The 25,638-nt window shown below is 48.5% G+C and overlaps 1 long non-coding RNA gene across 1 annotated transcript in view; it reads left to right on the top strand.

Moving 5' to 3' along the window:
* Positions 1-603: 603 nt before the first annotated feature.
* The window catches only part of LOC146890686 (uncharacterized), a 33,658-nt gene continuing 8,623 nt past the window's right edge, over positions 604-25,638 (top strand). The window contains exon 1 of the long non-coding RNA XR_014998209.2: positions 604-914. This is a non-coding gene — a long non-coding RNA (uncharacterized LOC146890686). The remainder of the gene's footprint in view (positions 915-25,638) is intronic.

The following is a 25,638-nucleotide window of genomic DNA, read 5'->3' as shown; positions in this document are numbered from 1 at the left end:
GAGCCCCGGCTGAGCCGGGGGAATGGCAGGTTCTTCCCAAAGGAAGGAGGCACGCAGCCCCGTGGCCCGGGCAGGACGAATCCCGGGCGCCCTGCCCGCGCGTGCCACCACGTAGCCCCAACCGAGGGCAGGGAACATTTAAAAGGGGTGTGTGTGGGGGAAGCAAAGATCACTTACACACACACACACACACAAACATTGCACCATCCCAGACTCATCCCAAGATCACTTACACACACACACACACACACACACACACACACACACACACACACACACACGAACATTACACCATCCCAGATTCATCCCCGCCCCCTTTCACCTTCTCTCTCTCTCTCTCTCTCTCTCTCTCTCTCTCTCTCCCTCCCTCTCCTCTTCTCTCCCTCTCTCTCTCATTTTGGTCTCCAAACTTGAGCCTCATTAATTTCCAAAAAAAATTTCCCCCAATAAAAGGCAAACATGGAAAGAAAAACAAACTATTAGAAAACAGAGGAGGGCGGAAATGTTATTTAAAAGGTTACCAGACCACATCATTTTCCAGTGATATTATATACTCCCAGCAGTATCCAAAATATATATGGGATCTGGGCCAAGAATGAAAAAAAAAAGCATAAAAACCCCTCACTTAGACACAACATCTGGACCGGAGAGCGAACAAACCCTCCATTTATCACACTTAATCCTCCATAGAAGCAATCGACGGTTGACTTCTGTTTTGCTAATTTAGCTGCTTTCAAGCTCCCGCCCAGTCCAGACTGGGAATTCGGTGTCACTTGTGGAGGGCCCAGCCCTGCCCTGCCCCCGACCGCGTCCGCTCCCTCCCTCCCGCAGCAGGGCCTTCGCAGAGGGGAGGGGAAAGAGACCACTGAAGAAGCACAACGTTTTATGAATTCGCTCCACTCCCGCCCACTCAGGTCAGTGAAATCCTCGCCTCTGCCCTTGTTCTGTCCTATTCCTCAACACCCTGACACCCACTTCCTTGTGGGCCACACCCCTGCCCCTCCTGCGCAGGCTCGGTGGAGTAATGGCAAGGCCTCCCGTCTACAGCCAGCCTGGTCAGCTAGCCCCTCATCCAAGCATTGCCAGCCGCCTACCTGGGAGTGCCTGCTGGCTTGGCAGCTGGGCCCTTGAGCCAGCTGGGCGAGGGCGGGGAGGGTCGTGTGCCTGGAGGTGAGAGTCTCTCTTCTCTGGAAGTGAAACGAGAGGCGCGAGGTCTTGAGGTGGCTGCCCTGGGCCCGCAATCGGTACAGAGACAATGGGGACTTGTGAGAGTGTCAGCCCGAGGAAGAATCCATCAGTGCGAGTGTATCATTGGGAACTCATCAGTGACTCCCTGGGACCCTGGCCCAGTGGGGCTCGTGCCAGATGCAGGGCTGGCCTCCAGTGCGACCTCCTCTCTCCCCCAAGGCCTCCTGGGTCTTTCCTGCTGTCCCAGCCCACCTCCCAGCCTCTAAGGAGACTCTCAACTTTGGAGCCTTTTGGTGTGCTCTTCCCAGCGGCTGGGCACAGAGAGTAGTGAGAGTGGCTGGCACCTGCTGAGAGAGGAGCCAAGGGATGCCTGCCAACTGCAGCTGCCCACCCCAGCCTCTGGCCGAGCACCCAAGCATAACTCACCCTCCTAAACGGACTCTCCCATACACACTCAGAACAGAACTTCAGTTCCTTCTGGGCATGATGGTCTGTGCCTCCGAGATTTATTTTTATTTTTAATGGTGTGTGTGTGTGTGCTGTGCACTGTGCATTGTGCATGTAAGCAGCTCTTGATGACTTTCCAGAGGACCCTAGTTCAGTTCCCAGCACTCATCTTGGGTAGCTCCCTGGGATGCAACCACTTGTAACTCCAAGGGGTCTGACGCCCTCTTCTGGCCTCTGGGGCACCTGCACTCATAGGCACATATCCATATGTATATTCACATCATTAAAAATAACTCTTTAAAAAAGAGACAGATATGGGGACTAGGTAAAACAGAAATTCCATCAAACCTTACCTTGAAGTGAAACCCGTAAATGTGGCTGGTAAACCCCCGGATACCTGTCTTGAGAGGCATGATGGGTATCCTAACTAATTTCTAGGCTGGACCCCTGAATCCCCCTTTGACAGCTCAACACTAAGCTAAGAAATGTCTTCTGGTTCAATGCCTCGGTTCTTAGACTCTAGACCTAGACCTCCTGTGTGTCCTCGGGCAAGTTGTGCTCCTCCTCTGGGCCTTGAACTCCTGATGTGGAAAATAAGCAGGTTGGACATCCAGTTCTGCAATCTGTGCATTGGGCTGTGCATCTGCCTCTCCCTGCCTGCCTCCCTTGCTCCCGTTCCCATCCCTGTCGGAACTCCTCATCTCTCCTTGGGATTTTCTGCTCTTCCCTAACTCCTCTGTCCCTGGCTTTTCTTTGCAAGGACCCTTGTCCTCTTCTGCCACAGTTCTTTGTGAGGGAGAGCCTGTGGACAAACAGCACTCCACACTCCACACTGCCACACAGCAGCTTGTCCATAAATGCAGCCTGGGCCTGAGGAACTGGCCCTCTCCATCTGCCTTCTTAGAGGAGGGTCTGTCTCCAAAGGTCTTCCTGATGCCATGACCTTTGACCTTTGATCTCTGACCTCTGGAGCAGCAAGGGAAAGGCATCCCAGCTGGATCAAGGGAGTGCCTTATTTGGGTTTTCAGTCCCAAGAGAGCAGTGGGCCCTGTCTTCTCACGTTCCCCATCCAGGCTCAGGCAAGGGGACAAAAAAGGAAGCCCCCAAGCCAGCTGATGCTTGGCCACCACCTCCTTCACAATGCCACCTGCACTTCAGAAGCTTTCAGAACCTCTTCCTAGAGGCCCAGAGACTTGGAGGTTGTTACTATTACTAATGCATGTCTACGGAATCTATTGGGCGGTACTGTTGGAGCAGAGAGGCTGTGGCTAAAACAAAGGCTGGGGGTGCCCCTAGGAAATGCGCAGATACCAAGCCTGGGGCTCCTGGGCAGAGGATTTGGCAATGCCTGCGCGTGGGCCCCGTTGGAGTGGCACCTGAGAAGCCGCCAGCTCCTGGGGGCAGGTAAACAGGATGCTGTGTGCTGGGTGTGGTGGAGGGGGAGGGGATGTGACATGGGGCCACAATAGGCCATTGTACTCAGGAGTCACCTTCAGTCCTGCACGCTGGGCTTCCTCTACTCTGCCTCCCCTCCAGCAAGGCAGTACAAATATCAGGACATATGGAAGGTGCAGTCATAAACAAAGGCTGTGGGGAGGGTGACAGTCACCTGGACTTGGACCCGCATACTCTGAAACAGACCACAGCAGAGTGCCAAATGGTTCAACCAGGAGGGACAAAAGAGGGGACATTCAGCTTCTGGTGTGTGTTTGTCAAGGCTCTGACCAAACAGATGACAAGGTCCTGGCCTCCATCCCACCACCAGTCAGCTATATCCGGCTACCCCTCAGTGTACACCTGACAGGTCTCTCACCCTGGGTCAGGGGTGAACAAAATTGACGTCTACTTGTGAGGAATGAGGGGGAGACCCAGAACAGGACACCTTTTATTCTTTTATTCAATTCTTTTTGAATTTTCTTTTCTTTTTTTTTTTTTTCTTTTTCCTTTTTGAGCCAGGGTCTCTCTATGTTGTCCTGGCTGTCCCAAAATTCTCTCTATAGGTCATACTGGCCTCAAACTCAGAGATCCTCCTGCCTCTGTCTCCTGAGTGCTGGTTTTAAATCATGTGCCACTACCGCCTAGTTTATTTTGCCATTTTTACTTCTTAGGACATTGAGACTCCAGTCTTTAAAAATGAGCAGGATATGGGGACAGAGAGGTGGCTCTGCAGTTAGGAGCCCTGGCTGCTCCTGCAGACGACTCAGGTTCACTTCTGGGTATCTGATGGCAGGTTACAGTCACCTGTCGCTCAGCACCAGGGACCCTGACTTCCTCCTCGAGCCTCTTTGGATGCTGCTCGCACACAGTGAACATACGTACATGCAGGCGCTCTCACATACACTCTTAAACATTAAATGCACAAGGTGTGTTTCTGCTCAAAGGGGTCTCCTAGTGTGGAGGAGGTCCTGAACACACACAGACACAGACACACACACACAGGCACACACACACACACACAGGCACACACACACACAGACACACACACAGGCACACACACACAGACACACACACACAGACATACATACACACACAGACACATAGACACACACACAGACACACACACACAGACACACACACAGACACACAGATACACACACACAGACACACAGACACACACACAGACACACAGATACACACACACAGACATACACACACAGACACATACACAGACACACACACACACACACGCTTCAGTTTATCAAAAAAGTTAATCTTCATCCAGTCAGTACTTACTATGAGCTGGGAATAACCCCAAACAGCTTATTCTTCCAATTTTTATTATTTATCTATATGTGTGAGTATGTGCATGTGAGTGGGTGCAGGCATACAGAGGCCAGGTACGTGGGATCCCCTGGAGCTGGAGTTACAGGGGATGAACTGCCTGATGTGGGTGCTGGGAACCAAACTTAGGTCTTCTCCAAGTGAAGTGTCCACTCTTAGCCTGTCTCTCTGACCCCAGTTTCAAGCCCTTTATGATAGTTCATTCTTGAAACCTTTTCCATTTCTTAAAGAAACTGAAGTTCAGAGAAGGTAAGTGTATTGCCTGAAGTCACACAGCTAGCGACAGTGGCAGGACTGGCCCTGCCTGCTGCAGCCTGTGCTCTCAGGGCAGTGTACAGCATGCATGAGCCTGTGCTAAGTAAGGCCGAGGGCAGGGAAGGGAAGATTGGGTGAGTCTCTGAGCAAGTGGAGAAATACAGGGTGAGCTGCTTCCTGAGCGTCCCCAGCGCAGGGCAGAGTGAAGCCAGCTGGACTCGTAGCTGGACAGTTTTGCAGTCTCTTGGAAAGTGGGGGTGGGGGAAGCCAGGACAAGACCTAGTCATATGAGCCTGTAATCGCAGTTATTCAGAAATAGGAGCCTGTAGGAACCAAAGTTCAAGGCCAGCCTGAGCAGTTTAATAAGACCATGTCTCAAAGTAAAAAGTAAAAAGAGGGCTGAGAATATAGCTCACACTCATGTGAGGTAACTTCTATCCTAGTGCTTGGAGCTGTGGCAGGAAGATTGCTGAGACTTGGAGGCCAGCCTGGGCTACATAGTACATTCCAGGCTAGCCTGAGGTACAATGTAAGCCTCTCTCCCCCACTCCCCAAGGCAGGAAGTCGGGTCCGTTTTCTCTCACAGATGGTGGAGGGCCGGTTAGGGCAGGTCTTCTGTCTTCCTATCTTCCTGGGGTCCCTTCCAGCCCAAAGCTTGTCATCGAGGTCCTCAAGAGGTCATGGCGGAAGGTGACATCTACCTAAGATAGCTTCAGTCTCCTGAACCCCAAAGCCTGTTGGTCTCCTGATCCCTGTCTTGTTCTTGTCTCCAGTGTAGCTAAGCCAGGGCCGTGTTCATGGAGCGATCACGGAAATTCACCTCATGGAGAAGGAAGGCGAGTATGAGTAGTAATGGCGCCAGACGGCAAATGATCAGAAAGGATGGGTGTGTGTGTGTGCACACGTGCGCACGCTCGCACATGCATGCAGGCCATGCATGAGTATGGAGAGCAGAGGACAATTCGTGTGAGCCATTCCTCTTCTTCCACTAAGCAGGCTCTGGGAATAGAACCCAGGTCTAGGCTTGGCAGCAAGCCCCTTTACCAGCCGAGCCCTCTCACTGGCCTGCTTGATTCTCTCCTCCTGAAGCTGAGTCTCCTCTAGCTGCAAAGAAGGGAGGTCAGAGCTTCTCTGACCCATCTGAGGGCAGGGAGAGATGGGAGCAAAGTCCCGTTCACATCGCAGAGAGAGAGAGAGAGCTTACCAGGCCCAAAGCTGCAGAGCTACAGATTCTGACACGGGATGACTCCTTTCGTCCCAGCTTGGTCAGGTGTTCACTTCCAGGGCAAAGCAGATGGTCAGTGCTGATTGGCTGGGTCTGATTCATGGGCCCACCCTAGGGTTGGAGGATCCAGGAATCATGATTGGCAGACCTACTGAAAGTGTGGCTAGAATGGTAGGCAGTCGTTCTGTGAAGAAAGAAGGTACAAGCATCAAAACTGGACAGGGCCTCAGGCAGCATCAACAAACACCGCACACAAGAGCAGAGAGGCAAGGGAAGGGACGGTGCAATCCCAAAAACACTGCAATTTCATCCGCGTGCGCACCTGTGCAGAGGCCAGAAGAGGGCCACAAGGTCTGGGACTGGAGTTAAAGCGGTTTAGTTGTGAGGAGCTGTGTGGGTGCTGGGAACAAAACCTTGTAATAGCAGCAAGCTTCTTTAACCACTGAGCCTTTTCAGACTTCAAATTTGTTAAGTGGCTGAGGATGACCTTGAACTCCTGATCTTTGCCGACTAGGGACTGAGCTTTTAGGAGTATGCCACCACTCACTGAGTCTGCAGTGGCTCACACCATTAATCCCAGTGCTTGAAAGGCAGAGGCAGGCAGATCTCCAGGTTCGAGGCCAGCCTGGTCGACAGAGTGAATTCCAAGGACAGACAGGACTATACAGAGAAACCCTTTATCAGCAAAAATGAACAAAAAAAAGGAGTATATCACCATGCCTAGCCCCATCCTTTAAGTTTGCGTGAGATTTGGGGAGGGATTATTTTTTTAATGACATTTTATTTTATATTCATTTTGAAATTTAAAATTTTTACTTTTTAAAACTTCCTTTTTATGCCAAGTAGTGGTGGTGCACACCTTTAATCCCAGCATTTGGGAGGCAGAGGAAGGCAGATTTCTGAATTTGAGGCCAGCTTGGTCTACAGAGGAAGTTCCAGGACAGCCAGGGGTGTTACACAGAGAAACCATGTCTCAAAAACAAAACAAAACAAAACAAAATAATAAATAAATAAAATTAAAAATAAATAAATGAAATAAACTTCCTCCTTAAATTAAATGGCATTTTAAAATATGTACAGTTCTGTTATTGTTGTTTTGTTTGCTTGCTTGGCTTTTGTTTTGTTTTCAAAACAGGGTTTCTTTATGTAGCCCTGGCTGCCCTGGATCTCAAAGTCAGAGATCCACCTGCCTCTGCTTCCCAAGTGCTGCAATTAAAGATGTTAGCCACCACTGCCTGGTATTATATTTTTTCTACTTCTTTTTTATTGTTTTTATTGAGCTATATAGTTTTCTCTGTTCCCCCCATTTCCTTTGCCTCCCCTTGTACTCTATCCCATGGTCCCCATGCTCTCAATTTACTCAGGAGATCTTATCTTTTTCTTTTTTTATATTTTTTAATATTTATTTATTTATTATGTATACAATACTCTGTCTGCATGTATACCTGCAGGCCAGAAGAGAGCACCAGACCTCATTAGAGATGGTTGTGAGCCACCATGTGGTTGCTGGGAATTGAATTCAGAACCTTTGGAAGAACAGGCAATGTTCTTAACCACTGAGCCATCTGTCCAGCCCCGATCTTGTCTTTTTCTACTTCCCATGTAGATTAGATCCATGTAAGTCTCTCTTAGGGTCCTAATTGTTGTCAAAGTTCTCTGGGATTGTGATTTGTGGGCTGATTTTCTTTGCTTTATGTCTAAAAGCCACTTATGAGTGAGTACATATGATATTTGTCTTTCTGGGTCTGGGTTACCTCACTCAATATTATGTTTTCTAGATCCATCCATTTGACTGCAAATTTCAAGATGTCATTATTTTTTTCTGCTGTGTAGTACTTCGTTGTGTAAATGTACCACATTTTCCTTATCCATTCTTTGGTCAAGGGGCATTTAGGTTGTTTCCAGTTCTAGTTATGACAAATAATGCTGCTACGAACACAGTTGAACACATGTCCTTGTGACACGATTGAGCATCCTTTGGGTATATACCCAAAAGTGATATTACTGGGTTTTGAGGAAGGTTGTTTCCTAATTTTCTGAGAAATCACCATACTGGTATCCCAAGGGCTGTACCATTTTGCACTCCCACCAGCAATGCAGAAGTGTTCCCTTTTCCCCACAGCCTCTCCAGCATAAGTTGTCATCAGTGTTTTTGATCTTGGCCATTCTTACAGGTGTAAGATGGAATCTCAGTGCTGTTTTGATTTGCATTTCTCTGCAAATCAAATCTCTGCTAAGGATGTTGAGCATTTTCTTAGGTGTCTTTCAGCCATTTTAGATTCCTCTGTTGAGGAGTAAAATATCTGACAGTTGTATTTGAAATTTCAAGGTTCATAGGCTTCTAAGATAAAATATAAGGTACAGGAGCTGGAGAGATGACTCAGTGGTTAAAAGTATTTGTTACTCTTGCAGAGGACCTGGCTTGGAGTCCCAGCATCCACATGGTGACGCACAATCAGTTCCAGCACCAGGGTATCCAGCAGCCTCTTCTTTGCTGAGTGACCCTGCATGCACTTGGTGCACACAGACTCACACGAGCACATACATGATGCACACAGACTCACACGAGCACATACATGCTGCACATAGACTCACATGAGCACATGCACATAGCACTAATTAATTTAGGAAGAATGTAAGCTACAGAGGCTGGGAAGAGCTCAATGGTAAAGTGCGTACCTGGCCCATGTGAACTTGGGGTCTGATCCTCAGTGCTGCACAAACATTTATATATACACATGCCTACAAACAATGTATAAAATATTGAGGATTTATCTGGGTATGCTGGCCTGGGACTGTGATGCCAATTTGAAGAGGTCTCAGGCAGGGGAATCACAACTTTGAAACCAGACTAGGCTACCTAGTAGACCCTATCTCAAAGCTAAAACAGAGTCAGGTGTGATGGTACATGTCTTTAATCTCAGTCCTCAGGAGGCAGAGGCAGGTGGATCTCTGTTTCAAGTTCTAGCGGGGCCAGGCTAAAGAGTGAGATCCTATGTCAACGGTGGCTCAGTCAGTAGAGGTACTTGAGCCCTGGAACCCACATAAAGATGGATGACTCCGTTAAATTAATTGTCTCCTCAATTCCACATTTAGCAAGGCACACGAGTGTGTGCTCTCTCTGCCTCTCACAAACACATGAACAAAAAATTTTAAGCTAAAATCAATATAATGATTTAATTTAAAAATGACATCAGGGGTAGGATAAGTACATATTCATCCACTCACTCACACAATCCTTAGTTGTAGAGACTACATCTTCCTCCCATTTTAGAGATGAGAAACTAAGGCTCGCAGGATTAGAAAATTTACCTTCATAAATCAGCTATGTTTGATAGCTGTCAATCGGGAACAAACATTCCACTTTCCATTTTCTCCTGGGGAGAGAAGAGGTCTGGGGTATAGAGAAGTCCACAGAAATAAAGCCAAAATGGGGGTTCACTAGAGAGAGAACTAGTTGATTATCAAAGCAGAGGAGTGTGGCTGGGGATGGGGGAAAGGAGGCTTTGGGTACTGAAGGTCATGGGGAAGTCAAGGGCCATGGGGTCTGGGAGCCCGGTTTGGTGGTCAAGTACTGTGGGAGGTGTCTGGGAAGGGCGGCGGAGCCAGAGCTTTCAAGTAGTTTTTAAGCTGGGTTGGGGGTGTTTAATATTAATAGTAATGACTGTGGCGGGAAGATAATAGGCCTTAGTCAGATTAGAAGGGGTAAGCGCTTATCATGGCTGCCGAAGACAAGTCTTTCACCTGCTCCTTTAATATCCCCCTTCTTTCCTCCCCCACCACCCCCTCCCACCAGCCTAGAACAAAAGCGGTATTATAGGCCAGGGTGTTTTCAGACTGCAGCCCCTGAACCCTCCCCCTCCTTCTCTGCCCTACTCCCCCTCCCCCCCAGTGTGAATGAAGCTTTTTCCTCCCGCAGGAGATTAGCTCCGTTTGACAAGGCAGTGAACTTTGGGAGGGGTAAGTGGGTGTCTCCAGAGAGCAGCCATGATGAACTGAGTGAATGCTGCTGCCAGGAAGAGACCTCGAGAGAACCCTAAAGACAGACAGACACACGAAGTCAGGGGTAGACAGGCAGAAAGAGCTTCAGGGTGGACCCCAAGACTGAGACACACACACACACATGCACACATACATGTGTACCCACACAAACATTCATACACACCATGCATACACACGCACACAAACACACAAATATGTACACATATACATTCATGTTCACACATATACATACATCACATGCATACAAGCACACATGTATGCACACACATGCACCACACACCTACATGCACACACACATGCACCACACACTTACATGCATGCACACATGCAACATACACACACCTATATGCACACATATAGCCACACACACACACATGCAACATACACACTCACCAGGTGAGAGAAGCAACATACAGGGAGACACAGACAACCACAAAGCAGAGAGGAAAAAAATGCATGTACACTCCTGCTGGACCCAGAGAGAGACAAAAGCAAAGGCCATCAGAAGTGAGGGGGACAGAGATTTAAGGAGGAAATACCCAAGAGATCTACACACAGGCAGGAGTAAAGGAACCAAGGGAGCAGAAGGCAGCTGGGGAGACACCACAAGGAGCTGGAGACAAAAGAAGGATTGAAGGGATGTTGCAGAAAAGCTCCTGGGCCTGCCCTTGACCTCCCAGGCTCTGCCTCTGCTGGCTCTGGCCTCCACCCTCATAGAATCAGGCTCTGGAAGGGGTGACAGGGGTGACAGAACGGCTTTGAGGACTGAGGGGTAGAGGGGGTTGGTCAGGGAGGGGTGGGGAAGGTCAGATCAGATTGGGACACTGTCCTAGAATAAGTCAGAAGAGAAATGCCTTGGGGAGTGGTCTCCTCTGGGAGAATGTCCAATGGGCATGAGCAGGTGTGTTGTGGCAGGCACTGGCACTGAGAAAGGTCCTTTGGAGATGTACACATAAGGACCCGGCAGGGTGGGCAGGTACTCAGCTGGTAGAAAGGTTGGTCTCAGTTTGCAGCACTGCATAAAACTGGGCTTAGTTTATAGCCCCAGCCCTTGTGAGGTGGAGACAGAATTTGAGTGGAAATGTACCCATAGGCTCATGTATCTGACCGGTAGTTCCCAGTCGATGACACCGTTTTTGGAGGTTCAGGAGGTGTGACCTTGCTGGAGGAAGCGTGTCACTGGGAGCAGACTCAGCCAAACAGCCTGTGCCGTTTTTAGGTACTTCTCTCTACCTTGTGCTTGCTGTTCAAAATATGAGCTCTCAGTGTCCTGCTCCAGCCACTGTGCCCGCTGCTTGCTGCCTGGCTTCCTCACCATGTTGGACTCCTACTCTGGAATCATAAGCCAAACAAACTCTTATTTCTTCATGTTATCGTAGTCACTGCAGTAGAGAAGTAATTAGTACACAGAGTCCGAAGTTCAAGGTCATCCTTGGCTACGGGTGTCCTTGGCAGTGCTTGAGGCCAGGTTGGCGTCAAATGCAACAAGCAGTGGGGGCTGGAGAGATGACTCAGCTGTTAAAAGCACTGACTGCTCTTCCAGAGGACTGGGGTTCAAGTCTTAGCATCCACATGGTGACTCACAACTGTCTGTAATGCCAATTCTAGTGGACCCGACACCTTCACACAGACACACAGACAGGCAAAACACCAACGCACATAAAATAAAAATAGATACTTTTAAAAAATGCAGCAAGTAACAATTGTGGAAGACTCCTCACAGTCTATGGCTGGATGTGGAGAAGAAACAAGTGAGGTCTCCACGCTTGTCCCTATGCCCAAATATGTCAGTGATGCCGCATAACAAGAGAACAGGGCTGTTAGGTGTGAATCCCAACTTCACTCCCACAGGACTTCAGGTAAGGGGCCTAATACATCTCACTGTGCTTTCCTGTTTGGAAAGTGGGACTAGCCTCAGCACATCTCCCTTGAGGGTAGTTTCAAAACTCATATTACAGGCTGAAGAGATGGCTCAGTGGTTAAGAGCATTGCCTGCTCTTCCAAAGGTCCTGAGCTCAATTCCCAGCAACCACATGGTAGCTCACAACTGTCTGTAATGAGGTCTGGTGCCCTCTTCTGGCTTTCAGGCATACACACAGACAGAATATTGTGTACATAATAAATAAATTTTTTTTAAAAAAAATTCATATTAGGGTAAGGAAATTGGGACCACTATGCATTGGAGACCTGTTTTAGTTTGAGGCCCTGTTCTGAAATGTTTTGACATCTAATTGATTCCAGAGAACCCTTCCATTCCTAGACTGTCCAACACCCATGAGGGCTGGGGCTGAAAGAGACAGTTGGCGCTCACTCACCAGCCCATCTTGCACTGTGTGTAAGCCCTGCTGTCCTAGCTTCACAGCTTCCACAGTTGAGAAGGGGAGGCAGGGGTGGGGTGGACTGGTACAGTACCCAAAGCTGACTCTCTAGGAGGAAATCCTCATTCGCCAGTTTCCATGCTCTCCATATTCCCTCCACCGTGAACTTCAAGCTACCAATGTGGTGGGTGCTTACTAGTCTGGGAGTTAGAAAATGAGGCCTGCTATGTGCCTGGCAAGCCCATGTCACACGAATGGGCTCCCTAAGTGAGGTCTGTCTATGAATCCCCTTTTCATCTTGGAGCTTCCAGCCTCATCCAGGAGAAATTGGGGCACCATAGTGCCAAGGCTGGTGGTGCAGAGGAGCAGGTTCTCACCAGTGGCATAGGCACCAATGCAAGCTATGAAGTGAAGAGGGGAAGTGGGCATGGTGGTTCACAACTTACAGTTCTAGCTTGTGGGAGGTAAAGGCAGGGGGGTTAGGAGTTCAAGGCCAGCCTGGACTGCACGAGGAAAAAAAAAAATCTCAAACCAAGAATCTGAAGTAATAACAATAAGAAACTGAAAAATAAAAGAGAGAGAGAGAGAGATCCCAGGAAGCAGAGGCAGGGAACCTCACAGGTTAGAGGCCAGCCTGGTCTACATAGCGAGTTCCAGGTCATCATGAACAACATAAAGCTATCTTAAAGGGGCAACAAGGTGGCTCAGCGGGAAAAGGTGCTTGTGGCCCAAGTCTGATGACCTGAGTTCTATCTTTGGAACCCTACATAAAGTGGAGTGACGGAATCGATGGCCTCCATCTCCACACATGCACCCCAGCAAGCATGGCCACCCACCCCTTGTCAATAATAATAAACGTGTTTTTTTTTTTTTTTTGAGACAAGTCTCACTGTGTAGCTCTGGCTGGTGACTTCTTTCACCACATAGACCAGGCTGGCCTGGAACTTACAGAGATCCTTCTGCTTCTTGCTCCTGACTGCTAGGATTAAAGGTGTGCACAACTATCCAGCAAAAAATAAAATGATAAAGGGAGATTCTGGCTCCAGAGGACAGGACATGAAGCTGGGCCAGGGATACCAGTGGTGGTGGGGCTGATCTGCTGCAAACCCTTAATCCCAGCACTCAGGAGTGAGTTCCAGGGCAACCAAAGCTGTTATACAAAGAAACCCTGTCTTGAAAACAAAACAAAACAAAAAAACAAGGAGGAGGAGGAGGAGGAGGAAGAGGAAGAAGAGGAGGAGAAGGAGGAAGAGGAGGAGGAGGAGGAGGAGGAGGAGGAGGAGGAGGAGGAGGAAGAAGAAGAAGAAGAAGAAGAAGAAGAAGAAGAAGAAGAAGAAGAAGAAGAAGAAGAAGAAGAAGAAGAAGAAGAAGAAGAAGAAGAAACAGCAGCATAGCATTGCCATGGTTTCCTGTGGGCTGGCAATGGTTGTGGGAGAAGAGGCTAAACATGGTTCTAGCATTTTAGCCTGAGTACCTGCAAGGTTGCACTTCCTTCCAGAGCGAAGTAAGAAGACTGTAGAAGGCACATGCCGGGGGACAGTCTTGAAGTGGGAGGTGGCTGGTTACCAGGTCCAGTGAGCGCCACAAGGCACTCTGGCCCCCAGGCCAATCCGAAAGGCTGGCCCTGGGTATATCTAAAATGGTGGTTTTGACTGTAATGACAGAAGAAGTGGTTCAGTAGGTAGAGCGCTCACTTACTGTGCACAGACCCCTGCATTACATAAATCATAACCAGTGCAGTGCATGTCTGCCTTCTCAGTACTGAAGTGGAGGCAGGAGGATCCAAAGGCCATCCTCAGCTACCTAGTGAATTTGAGGCTAGCCCAGGATCCATGAGATCTTGCCCCACCTACTTCACCTTCCACCCCCAAGGAAATACTATCACAACAAGCTATTAATTTAAATATGATTTATCTTGATGGCTGAGGTTATGGTCCTCCACTCCCGTTAAGTATCTTCCTGGGGCCAAGGCCCTGCCTGTTGTTGACGTCCATGATTCCCAGCTATTCTCTTTGTACAGACTTTAGCTAACTGGGACATGAACTGAGGAGAGAACACGCAGGGAGCACCTTGGACAGGAAATGTGTGGATGTGCCCCCCCACTGGTTGACCAGAAGTACCACGAGAGTGTGCACCTGCCAGCCCCAGCCCACCCGCCTATGATGGATGACCTATGCCTCTCACTTTATTAAACTCACACCCTGGTTCAGCCCTGGATTTGCAAACAGCTTAATAAGCGTTTGGAAGGGATGGGGAGGCAGAGGCCTGGATTTCAAGGGGGTTACCAAGACCCAGACAGGAAGCTGCCTTTGCCCTGAGTGAGCTCCAGAAGGGAGTCAGGTGTCCCAGTGGGCGAGTGGTGGGGGAGGGAAGCTTTGGTTTCACAGAAGCCTTTGTGGCTTAGAGATGAGCACCACAGGCCTTTGCTGCAAGCCCTCTCGAGCCCCCTGGTCACACACCAGGGAATGTCCTGGTCCCTGCTGGAGCAAAGCAGAACACAGTCAGGCTGAGGTAGCATGGATGCTGGGACCAGAGACTAAGTGCTAAGTGGGGGCTCTGCACGTAAGAGGGTAATGGACACTAAATAGGTCCTACCCTCCCGACTGCCTCCCTCCATGTCTCACATCCCCTGTGTGCACATTCGTGGGGAGGCCAGAGTCCCATGCCCTGATAACAGATAGGTGTCTATCTATCTCTATCAATTTCCACCTTACTTTTCGAGGCAGGGTCTGTCACTGAATCCAGAGCTTCAACTAGGCTAGACTGGGCGGCCGGTCATCTCCCAGGACTCACCTGTCTCCACTTCCTTCAAAAAGTGCCCAGCTTTTTGTGACTGCTGGGCATCCAAACTCTTGTTCTCATGTTTTTGCGCAATCAGTTTACCGGCTAAGAAAAGTAGGAGTTCTGGATCAGGTCCCTTCTAATATTTAGCCGTATCTTATGCAGCCCAGGCTGGCCTTGAACTTGATTTGTAGACTTGAACTTGATTAAAGACTAGCTTTAAACTAGTCAATCCTCCTGCCTCAGCTTCCCAATACTGTTATTACCGGTGCATGATGCCAAATCTCATACTTTCTAACAATTTAATATCTTTTGTGACTGGGAGGTGGCTTAGTCTGTGAGGTTCTTGCCACATAATCACCAGGACTAGAGTGTAATCTTTCTACAGAACCAGAATAAAGAGCTAAGCATGGTGGTGCACTCTTGTAACCTCGGGGCTAGGGAGCCTCAGCAGGATTCGTGGTGGTGCCCATTTGTAACCTCGGGGCTGGGGAGGCTCAGCAAGATTGCTGGGCCCCACTGGCCAATTAGTGTAGATAAACCAAAAAGGCACAGGCTATATCCTAGGGAGAGATCCCGTCTAAAAAAACAAACAAATAAACAAAAAATAAGTTTGAGGGGTCCAGTGAGATGGCTCAGGGGATAAAGGTGCTGGCTGTATGAGCCTGGTGGCCTCAGTCCAATTCTCAGAATTCAAGTACAGATGGAAGGAGAGAATTGACTCCACAAAGATGTTCTCTTGACCTCTATGTGAGTGTCCTGCCCCCATCGCATACACAGACACAATATATATATATATATATATATATATATATATATATATATATATATATATATATATTCAGAGATCTCTGGCTTGCATGTGAGCACCCCTCCCCATATAGCTAACATGGGAGATCTTAGCCCTCTGCTAGCTTAGTGTGGTCCATGGATTCACAGCGCAATGGCTCAGCTCCTGAGACCACCACTCTCTGGATGGGCAAGTCTTGGTCTCTTTTGCTCCATCAGCTGGGTGGCGACAACTGTTTTCTCTACCCAATATGGTTGCCAGGCTGACTTCCTTAGAGAAGAATTCATCCTGTGCAAGTGACTTCCAACCAAACATTAGTGTCATCTGGCTCATGATCACCCGTGGCAGAAAGACGCGGAGGATTCTAGAATGTTATAATTGACTTTTTGTATTTTACCAAACACATGTATTTATGAATAATACCAGTGGCAAACCCTTTTCCCCCAGGAAATAAAATGGCTGACAGGAAGCTAGAGGCAGGCCACATTCTTAGCATACTGGGTCAGCCCAGCCACAGGGGCTCCCACCCGCGTGCCCTGCACCCAGCTTCCCGTTCTGTAGGCTCTGCTCCTGGTCCTCCCTGCCTGCGTCCCCTGAGTCAGGTCTGCCGATCCTGGCCCAGGCCAGAGCTTCTCTTGCCCAGCTGCAGGAGCCAGGCGCGGGAGTTCCAGCTCAGAGCTGGGCTGGGCTAGGGGCCAGCTCCACATCTGGCATCCATTACCAACGGTGGCTGCTGAACGGACTCCTCTGCCTGCCACTCACCTATCTGCTGGGATGACAGAGGAGATGTGGAAAAGGTTTTCACAGCTGGAATAAATTGAGGGGAAGTGGAGGGGGAGGGTCAAAAAGAGACAAAAAACAACATTGAACTCAAGACAGAAAGAAAAGACAGTATTTGAGGAGGTAATGAAGAAAATATGTGTGTGTTCGTGCACCCGGGTGTGCATGTGTCTGGGGAAGGTGTCAGTGTGTGCCTGTGTTTGCAAATCAATGTGTCTGGAGAAGTGCGAATGCAAGTAGACTTGTTTATGTATCAATGTATGATACTTAGGAGCATGGGCACCTGTGTGTGTGTGTGCAGTAAGTGTATGTATGTATGTGTTTGGGATAAGTGTGTGTGTGGTAAGTGTATGTGTATGTTTGGGATAAGTGTGTGTGTGGTAAGTGTATGTATGTGTCCGGAATAAATGTGTATGTGTGTGAGTGTATAGGCAAATCAGTCATGGTCCTTTATTTCCTGTTGCTTGTATTTTATTTGGAGGTTCTTCCTACACAGACTGAGCCCAGACAGGGGTCTGTTTCTGGTCTAGGGACAGACACCTTTGAGAAAGGAGAAAATGGTTGAGGGAACGGAACAGGGAAAGAAGGGAGATGCTAGACATGCTGGAGGGTGCTAGGCATGATGGGAGATGTTAGGCATGAAGATGCACACCTTCCATTCTAGCATCTGGAGGCAGAGGCAGGCAGATCTCTGAGTCTGAAGCCAGCCTGGTCCACAATAGTTAAGTTCCAGGCCAGCCAGGGCTAAGCAGTGAAACCCTGTCTCAAAAGAAGTGTATGGGGTGGGGGAGAGTGAGAAGAGAAAAGAAAGGCAACAATAGAAAAATCTGAACTTCAAAACAGAAAAGATTGTGTCCCAAAGCTCCACAGCCTTGCCTTCAGCTTGCCACCTGGTGCCTGCTCCCTCCCTCCTGTCTCCCTTAGTGCCACACCTCAGAAGCCAGGCAGCAGAAATTCCGCACCTCCCCCATCCGCTCCTCATTGACACGACAGAACTTTCAATTGCCTGCTCATTAGTCACCAAGATTTCCCCCCTTGGAGCCCCTCCCCCTGCTCCTCTGCTTCCCCTGAGCCAGGGTACAAGGGTCTCCGCCTTCCACCCGGGCCCTTGTCTGCAACAAACTTCTCAGTCATAACCTCATCAGACCCAGAGGAGCTGGAAGTGGGGACGCCCTCGGAGGCCTCTGAAGTGTGTTTGAGGGGCCCCTGACTGTGAGCAGCCCACTTTAGGCGGTGGCTGCCCCCTCATAATATTAGCCCTGTTGAGTTCATAAAAGCCCCCTCTAGTGTTACAGCGTTTGAGAGACTATTAAGTTTTAAGGCTCTGGACCTCCGGGGAGGAGGCACCATGTCATCGGTGTGGCAGTCAGGGGACTGACTGACTGACATGACCGGAGGAGGACTGCACAGGCTACAGGGGCAGTGGAGAGGGTTGGGACCAGCCTTAGGGTCAGGAGCTCTCAAACATCACAAGTTCACAGGGCAGGAAAGAGACTGCTCCCGTGAAGCACAGAGCTAGGGGGCTCTCTTGAATGTGTGTGTGACTGGGGTGGGAAGGGCAAGGTCAAGCCAGGGGTTTCTTCTCAGGGTCCATTCTCTGTTTTTTTGAGACAGGGATTTTTCCTGTCCTAGAGCTGAAGATTCCACCAGCCTGGGTGAAATGGAGGCCCCGGGATCTGCCTGCACCTGTCAGCAGCCGGACATGCGCCATTAACATGGCATAGAGTGTAAAAGGGACACACACTTGATGGCTGTGTCCCATCCCTGGGACCCACAATGAAAGGAGAAATGGACTCTGGAGAGTTGTCCTCTGATTTCTACATGCATGCTGTGCCACTTGTGGGGCTGCATGTGTCGTGTGAGAGCACACACACACACACACACACACACACACACACACACACAATCTTCCTTCCTTCCTTCCTGTTTTGTTTTGAGATAGGGTTTCTCTGTGTAGTCCTGTCTATCTGTCCTGGAACTCATTTTGTAGACCAGGCTGACCTCAAACTCACAGAGATCCACCTGCCTCTGTCTCTGGAGTGCTGAGATTAAAGGCATGTGCTACCACTGTCTGATCTTTTTTTTTTTTTTTTTTTTACTTTACTGCATTGGTGTTTGGCCTGCATGTGTGTCTGTATGAGGGTGTCAGATCCCCTAGAACTGTGAGCTGCCACGTGGGTATTAGGAGTTGAACCGGGGTCTTTTGTAAGAGCAGCCAGTGCTCTTTACTCCTGAGCCATTTCTCTAGCTCCTCCCTTCTTTAAAGGCTTGGTGATATCCACCTATGATCCCTGCACTGGGGAGGTGGAGACAAGAGGACCCATGCTGTTTGCTGTTCATCCAGCCTGGACAAATTGCTCTAGGTGGAGTAAGAAACCCTGTTTCCAAAGATAAGGTGGAGAGTGGCAGAGGAGATACATCAGTTCTGGCCTCGGCATGTGTACGCATGTGCATATGTTCACATATACATACACATCCCTCTTTACCTACGGGGTTGGGGAGAGGGAGGAGAGAGAGCAAGCCAGAGAGAGAGAGAGAGAGAGAGAGAGGGGAGAGAGAGAGAGAGAGGAGAGAGAAAGCCAGAGAGAGAGAGAGAGAGAGGGAGAGAGAGAGAGAGAGGGAGAGAGAAAGCCAGAGAGAGAGAGAGAGAGAGAGGGAGAGAGAGAGAGAGAGGGATGAGAGAAAGCCAGAGAGAGAGAGAGAGAGAGAGAGAGAGAGAGAGGGAGAGAGAAAGCCAGAGAGGAGAGAGAGAGAGAGAGAGAGAGAGAGAGCCAGAGGGGGGGAGGGAGAGACAGAGAGAGGGAGAGGAGAGAGAGAGAGAGAGAGAGAGAGAGAAAGCCAGAGGGGGGGGGGGGAGAGACAGAGAGAGGGAGAGAGAGAGAGAGAGAGAGACAGACAGAGAGACTGGTTTCCTAGTTATTCTTAACATGAAGTACATGTTCTCATGACCAGTCCCTGTGCAACCCCGTCCTTACCCTCTGGGCACATGGTGGCATCCTCATTGACTGTGTGGAAACAGCACTTAGCACACAGCTAGCCAGTGGGCAGGACTCCTTGCCTCTCAGTTACTGCTGTGATTAGCGCCTTGTCACCGTCTTCCTGAGCGGAAGACCTGCTTCAGCCAGCTCAGGAATATCTCTCAGAGAACGACCACCCAAAGGAGTCAGTGCCCACCCAGAGTTGCCCTGGAGGCAAGAGGAAGCTGGCTAATGCTACCCACAAACCACTGTCCCTGAGTCTTTTTTTCTAGGGCTTGAGTCTTTTTTTTCTAGGACTTGTGACTTGGAGGTGACAGTAATAGCGATACCTTGCATTTATAGAGCTCTGTCTTTGGGATTCCAATTTAATTCGACAAATATTTGCTGTGTGCCGAGCATGTGAGGGGCCTTCAGATTGATTGCTTTCTGCTAATAGGTAGACTGTCTCCCCTGGCCCCAGCCCCACCCCCATCCACCTACTTGCACACTAGTGTGAGCACAGACACACACATACACGTACATGCTGTCAGTGGCCCCTTCCTGCAACCTCTGCCTTCAGAGATGCTATTGACTCAAGTAAGTTCACCTTGGACCCAGATCTCTGAGCTTCTGGAGCTGCTGACCTCCAGAGCCACCCTGCAAAGCCCCCTCAAGGAAGCGTGGTCCCATGGGTCACAGAAAGGCAGGATCCTGGGTGTATCACAAGGGCTTGGGAGCCACCAACCCCATCCAAATTCTTGCTCTGTTTTGCCGTTTAAAGTCCCTGGACAAGTAACAGCCTTTCAGTGCCTCCACTTTGTTGTCTGTACAGAAGTGGTGATGATGTCACATCATAGGGGCACAGTGATGAGCAAGGAGGACAGCATGGTAGATGTCAGCAGGCGCTGCTTGACGTGTAGGACCGGTTTCTGGTTGTGACAGTTCCTCATGGGTAGTAATCGAGCACCTCTGTGAGGACACCCAGTGGAAATATGTGTCCCTTGGCGTCTCACCATCAATCCTTGGGGCTAGCTGGCCATTCTTGAGGTCTGAAGACCACCATCTTCCTGTGACTGTGTTTAGCAGATGAGGTCTCCACCCACAAAAACACTTTCTTATCACTTCTTGTGTGCGGATTGAGGATTCTGCATAGAGGGGGCGATTGGGGAGCTCTGAGGTGGGGAGCCCAGGAGAGGGCTCTGCCCAGGAGGAGAAGGTCTGACACAGGAGAAAGGGACCAGACCACTCAGCTCTCGTTCCCCCCCCCCCCATCACCCACCTCCTCTGGGGCTCTTGCTTCTACTGCTCAAGTTTCCTTCAATTTTGTTTGTATGCGTGTTTCACCTGCATGCATGTTCATGAACCACGCTCATGCAATGCCTGGGGGACCAGAAAAGAGAGTTGGATCCTTTGAAACAGGAATTACAGACAGTTGTGAGGTGTCGTGTGCATGCTGGGAGTCAAACCCAGGTACTCTGGAAGAGCAACCAATGCCTTTTTTTTTTTTTTTTTTTTTTTTCCTGAGACAGGGTTTCTGGCTGTCCTGGAACTTGGCTGTAGACCAGGCTGGCCTTGAACTCACAGAACTCTGCCTGTCTCTGTCCCTGAGTGTTGTGAGGCCTGTGCCACTACTGCCCAGCTCAGCCAGTGCTCTTAACCCCTGAGTCATCTTTCCAGACCCATTGCTGAAGTTTATCCAGAGGTCCTACCCTCCACCTGCCTTCCCTCCTTCCTCATTCATTCAGTCGTGAGTGAGAGAGGGCTCATGTAGCCCAGGGTGACCTCAGACTCCTAGGAAACCAGAAAGGGTTACCTTGAACTTCTGAGCCTCCACACCTTATATGCCACCAAACCCAGCTCATGAGGTGCCGGGGAAACAAACTCAGGGTTTCATTGAAGCTATGGAAGCATTCTACCAACTGAGATAGAGATCTAGTCCTCTCCTGGTCCCATATCCACTTAACAACAATTGTGTGTGTGTGTGTGTGTGTGTGTGTGTGTGTGTGTGTGTGTGTGTTAGTGGTTAAAAGCGTTTGCTGCTCTTGCAGGGAATTGGGGTTTAGTTTCCAGTACCCATGTGGCGGTTCACAGTCCCCATAACTCCAGATCCAAGGGGTCTGATATCTTCTGGCTTCCACAGGTACTACACACACACAGTTTATCTATATAATAAACTCTTTTCCCCCCAACTTGCTTTTTTTATTTTGCTTTGGTTTTTGTTTGTTTGTTGTTTTTCCAGACAGGGTTTCTCTCTGTGACCCTGGCTGTCCTGAAACTCACCATGAAGACCAGGCTGGCCTTAAACTCAGAGATCCGCCTGCCTCTGCCTTCCGAGTGCTGGATTAAAGGTGTGTGCCACCACCGCCCTGCCCCAAATTACTTTTGGTCATAACATTTCATCACAGCAATGACAACCCTAACTAGAACAGACAGGCTCTTCAGTGCTGCCCCATCGTGGTCTATGAGCATCTTGATGTCAGCACAGGGCACTGTCTAACTGTGGAATCTGCAATGTTTATCTGGAGGAACTCAAGTTCAAGATCAACCTTGGCAATTTATTTATATATATGCAAGAACTAATGCACATAAAATAAAAATAAATAAATCTAAATAATAATAACAACTTTGGAGACTTTTGGTTTTGTGACTTTTGTGGGTTTTTTTGAGTCAGAAACTCTTAAATAGCCAAGTTGACAACCAAGAATGGCCATCACACCTTCTAAAGCATAGCTTCTCTTTTTCTCTCTTCCTATGTTTTCTCAAACTTTAACACTTTAACACAGTGTCTTACCTGTATGTTTACCTGGAGTAAGAGACAGTTGTGAGCAACGATGTGGGTGCTGGGAACTGAGTCTAGGTCCTTTGCAAGAGCATCCAGTGCTCTTGCAACATTTTTAAAAAACAAAAAATAAAAAACAAAACAAAACAAAACAAAAAGGTCTCCATATGGATCTTTGAATAGCCTGGAACACACTGTGTAGACTTGGCTGTCCTCAAACTCACAGACACCCACCTGCTTCTTCTGCAATGCTAGGATTAAAGACATGAGCCATCACTCCTGACCTGTAGCCAGTTTTCTCAACACTGAGCCATCTCTCCTGCCCCAGCCTTGAATTCTTAAACACTCTTGTTTTAAGCCTGTAAGATACAGTCTGCTTAACATACCCTGCACACACATGATTAACTCTCGGTGTTCATTGTGACTAGGTGACTCCCATTGAGTACACTGTGTAAACAACATTCTGATGAAGAGCAATTTCTTGGCATTGTGTTTGATTGTTGCTTTGTTTTGTTTGTTTGAGACAGGGTCTCATGTGGCCAGGTTGGTCTCAAACTCTCTGTGTAGCCAAGGCTGGCCTTGAACTCCTGACTCTTCTCCCTCTACCTTCTGAGCTTTGGGATTTTAGGTTTGCTCCATAACACTTGGCTCAAGCAAAAAAAAAATCTTGAGTAGCATCTTGGAACATTGCATGTTGCTTTGGTCATTGTCCGCTGCCTCAGCAAGGGAACCCTAGACAATACTAGCTTCTAACATTGCCAGTTTGTCTTGCCTGCTGTTGAACTCCCATACATATACAATTGGCAAACTAGTTTGATACATGTTTGGGAAGTTTGTTACAAAAAGAAGTAGTGCTTCTTTAAGTATCGATTAATTGTGCATATGCACATGTGTGTGTATGTGGTGTGTGCACATATGTGCACCAGCCATTGTGTGTGTGTGTGTGTGTGTGTGTGTGTGTGTGTGTAAGTCAGAGGGCAAATTTTCAGAAGTTGGGTCTGTCTTTTCACCTTACTGAGGCAGGGTCTCTCTTGCTTCTGCCACCATGCTGTGTACTCCAGGCTTCCGGGTAATTCTCCTGTCCACCTCCCATCTTGCCACAGGAATCCTAGGATTAGAGATGTGCACCACCAACTCTGGCTTTTTGCCTGGCTTCTGGAGATTGATTATGGTCATCAGTCTTAATTGATGATCATCTTTAGGAGCTGAGCCATCTCCTTCTGGGTCAATTGTAACTCTTTTTCCTTTTTGGTATCTTATTGTACAACAAACTTCATTGATCATTGTTTTCTGCTGTTGACTTTTTCTAGATTTTTGCTATTATATGTGATATGGCATGAACATTTGCCAATCTGTAGAGTTTCTGGGTCATAGGTTATGCATCTGCTCAGTTTTAGTGCTAATGCTAAGTGAGTCATACTAATTGTGGAGCCATGCATATCCCTTAGTAGGGCAGCAGGGCTTCACACTGTCATCAACCTCTTGGCTCTGTGTGGTAGTTTTGCAACATGGCTTTGATTTTTACATTTCTCTCAATAACTAACAACATTGAAATTGAAACTTTCTGTCTCAATGAATGTATTTTAATTGTGCGAAATGATGGCTTTATTATGATCTTTAACTTTTTTAGGTTATTTTATTCTCATGTGTATGAGAATAAATGTATGTTTTCCATGCATGTATGTGTACCACTTATGTGTCTGGTGCCTACAGAGGTCAGAAGAAGGTTATGGATATGAACTGGGGTCCTCTGTAAAAGCAAAAAGTCCTCTTAACCTCTGAGTCCATCTCTCCTGCCGTGAGGATTTTGTTTGTCAGATTATTTGAAGCAGAAACACCCTTAAATATGTGGAGGAAGGAAGCTTTGCTTTTTGCCTGCTTGCCCTTACTCTTGCTGGCAAGTCCACCCATTCTGTCGCTGTAGTATCCCTACTTCTTTAGGATTCCAACATAGCCTGAAGACCAGCAGCTCTCCAGGATCCTCCAGGGCTTTGGTGCTAGATTGGGACCTCAGAGACATCCAGTCTTGTGGGCTGAGCACTTGACCACTGGATTCTTGCCTCTCCAGTGTGAGACAGTCACTATTGGACTGCCTGAACCACATCCTGCAAGCCAATCTAGTCAATCCTCTTTAACATATGCATTCATTCTGTCATTCCGTGCTGTTATGGGACCTTGACTAACACATCAGGCAAGCACTGTACTTCTCTATGAGCCACATTCCAGCTCATTCAAGTATTTTGTCCACCATTTTCTATTTCCTTCCTTCCTTTCCTCTCTCTTTCCCTCCTTTCCTCCCTCCCTCCCTCTTTCTTTCTTCCTTCCTTCCCTCCCTCCTCCTTCTCCTCCTTCCTTCCTTCCCTCCCTCTCTCCCTCCTCCTTCCTTCCTTCCTTCCCTCTCTCCCTCCCCCTTCCTTCCTTCCTTCCTTCCTTCCTTCCTTCCTTCCTTCCTCCCTCCCTCCCTCCCTCCCTTCCTTCTTCTCTTTTTCTTTTTCTGGAACTCACTGTGTAGACCAGGCTGGCCTTAAACTCACAGAGGTCTGCCTCCCAAGTACTGGGTCTAAAGACTTGCACCACCACACCCATTGATAGATTTGTCTATCTCTCTGTCTGTCACCTGTCTCCTGGGTTTGAGTCCTTATTGGGTTTGTGGTTTACTAACACCATCTCCATCCTCTGGTCTGTCTTTTTCTCCCCTTTAAAGTATCTTTCGATGAAGAGAAGTTTTAATTGTCACGTTGGCTAACTTAGCAACTCTGTCCCGTAAATGCTTTTGTGTTTCTTTTAAAAACAGAACATAGAAGACGGTTGCCAGACCAAAAGCCTCACAGATATTCTGTTTCATCTTAAAAGTGCAACTGCTTCATTGTCCTGCTCAAAACTCCAATCCATCTGGAGTCTATGTTTGTGTACGCTGTGAGGTAGGGGTCAAGATTCATTTTTAAAATACGGGCTAGCACCATCTTGACCTCTGATCCCACCCACTCCCGATGAAAGACCTACTTTAATCTAGGAGGGCTTTTGTGTCCAAATGTGTACTTTGACAGCTGAATTCAGGAGCAGCTTTGGGGCCTCCGAATAGGGGTCAGGGTGTCTCACTCAACATGGGAGGTCCCGAGCATGTGTGTGTCTCATCTCTTTCAGGGATACGGCTTCGAGAAGAGGGATGTTTGAGTTCAGGATGAAGGGTTTCTCCCAGTTATCAGTTAGGACTGTGTTACCTACTGAACTGACAAGATTTGCAGAATCCTAACGTCGGTGATCCTCCTGGGGTACCCGAGGCTGTCTCCACTTAGACATGGTCTACAGAGTCACTCACCGTAGTTTTTCCACTC

This window comes from Myodes glareolus, chromosome 18, assembly GCF_982192425.1.
Source record: "Myodes glareolus chromosome 18, mMyoGla1.1, whole genome shotgun sequence".
NCBI classification, from domain to species: domain Eukaryota; kingdom Metazoa; phylum Chordata; class Mammalia; order Rodentia; family Cricetidae; genus Myodes; species Myodes glareolus.
The sequence above is the reverse complement of the archived record's forward strand: the minus strand, read 5'-3'. Positions and strand labels throughout refer to the sequence as shown.